Source organism: Cyprinus carpio, unplaced genomic scaffold, assembly GCF_018340385.1.
Source record: "Cyprinus carpio isolate SPL01 unplaced genomic scaffold, ASM1834038v1 S000004602, whole genome shotgun sequence".
In the NCBI taxonomy this organism is placed as follows: Eukaryota; Metazoa; Chordata; class Actinopteri; order Cypriniformes; family Cyprinidae; genus Cyprinus; species Cyprinus carpio.
The window spans coordinates 1-2055 of NW_024877288.1; the positions used below are offsets into that span (position 1 = coordinate 1).

Sequence of the window (2055 nt, forward strand, 5' to 3'; positions counted from 1 at the left end):
TATCAGATATTAAACTGGCTAAGAAAAAGATATACCTTGATCTAGACAAAAAAGGGCCGAGGAAGCGGATTGCCGCAAAATGGCCGGCAGCGGGGATGGAAGAGGGGGGGAACATGGAACAGGAACATTATAGCGGCTTTGGTAAGGCAGGGAGGACCTGAAAAAGCGGGGGAGGTATTTAGGCCCTCACCGTATGAAAAGTCCCGAAGGCTCGCTCACGATCGGCCCGGCCCGGTGGCTCTGCTGCGGCGGAGAGTACAGCATTCGCTCGTAACTCCCAAACGGTTCGTGCAAAGGGCGCAACGTGCCTAATGTGCATCGGAATCCTTGGCTCGAGGCCCGAAAGAGCGGACGGTATCGAATTTGGCAGGTCGCTCTGGGGAATATTTGAGGATATTTGGGTATTTTGTCGAACAACCTTCTTTTGCAACCAGCACAGGTATTTGGCCAGTCCGAACAAGCAGCACCAGAAAAGATGTCTTCGGGAGTCTGGGCGGTCCAAATAACTAATACCAAAAAAATAAGTGGAAAATTTCATACACATGGGCCGCGGGGCCTACAAAACCGTATAGAAGGGTCGTGCTTGGCCCAGGTTATGCTAAAATGGCATATAACTCCAGAGAGGAAGAAGTCACGCCACCCAATATCGGCGCACGCTATGGCCGCGGCTCGTTCTGTGGTCAGGAGAAAAAAGGGCCTGGCTGGCGTCTGGCCATTGTGGGGCTGCAAGCTGAAAAAAAAGGACAACCGAAGAAACTGCAAAACAAAACAGACAGAAAAAAGTAAAGCTCGGCAGCAGTCCGTCCGTCGACTAGGAAAAGGTGAGGTTGACCACACAGGGGCAGGTTTTAAAAGAGCGCAAGTGACTCTGTTTTTGTTTTTTTTTTCTTCATTGCTCTCACACATTGCAACAACCCCATATACCGCCACTAGGAGGAATGTTCTCATTGGAACAGTCTCTCTTGATCATTGAGAAGCCCAATAAAAGATGTAAGCTGTATTCTGATAACAAAGGTTTGTATGAAAAAAAGATCGGGAGGAACCAACCCATTCTGATTTTTTTCAACCAGATTTGTCAGGGAGAGGGCGCGACCGCTAGTCCCCAACACCATAAACATATGCAGTCGAGATTCACAAATTTGTGGGAAACTAGCAAGGGAGTCAGCACGGGCAGGAGTGGAAAAGGGAGAGCCTCGCCCCTGGAAGTGAACCGTCCTTCATTGATCATGGTGTCTCCCTGGCCAGGTAAAAGTTGTATGAGAGGGGCACAGGGGGCCAGTCGTAGGACCATTTCCGTCTCTAACGTCTCATAACCGGTTGGGACCGCCCCCCCTAGCAAAGGGAAAGGTCCGGCTGCCTTCGTCTAGGCTGAAAACTGCAAAGCACGGTTGGCAACGTAGCCGAGGTTCCTCAAAAACCCTGGTTTGTTAGATCAGGGTTTCCCAACCGCGTTCTGGGAGGCCCCCCCCAAAACTGCATGAAGTGTTCTGGTCACTTAATCAAAACACACCTGGATTCAGATCATCAGTCGCATTAGAAGAGACTCCGAAGATATGATCCCGGTTTCAAATCTGTTTTTAGATGACTCGACTCCCTTTAACCAAGGAACACAACTGATTTCGATGCTATCAAGCTCGTGTAGTGAAAGACTCCAAGGCCTCAGGTGGATGCATCCGAGGGAGAATTCTCAATAACACACGCAAACCACAGGGGCATCTGCCAAGAGCAGACCTCACGGCGGGAGCCCAGGACAAACTTCCTCGTTCCTTGTTTTTCCTGTTATTCATCACAATAAGCAGCAATCCCTGGAAAGGGACGCACCACGTTTACGGAAGAGACACTTGAATACCAGGCGATGCGGGGGGAGCGTGGACAGAGCAATGCCCCGGGGCTCCAGCTCCGTGATCCAAAAAATAATTTAATATGTAGTCCCGCGGTAGGGGACGTACAGGATATTTTAAATGATTAAGAAAAAGCGACTACATTGATTATAGCCAAACAGGCCCGAGAAGGATTGCCGAAATTGGCACGGGGGAGAAGCGGGACAATGGCCAC

The 2055-nt window shown here is 50.0% G+C and overlaps 1 pseudogene; it reads right to left on the minus strand.

Annotated features, from left to right (window-relative positions):
* Positions 1–1077: 1077 nt before the first annotated feature.
* On the minus strand, positions 1078–1253 carry LOC122143433 (annotated as a pseudogene).
* Between the last annotated feature and the right edge of the window lie 802 nt (positions 1254–2055).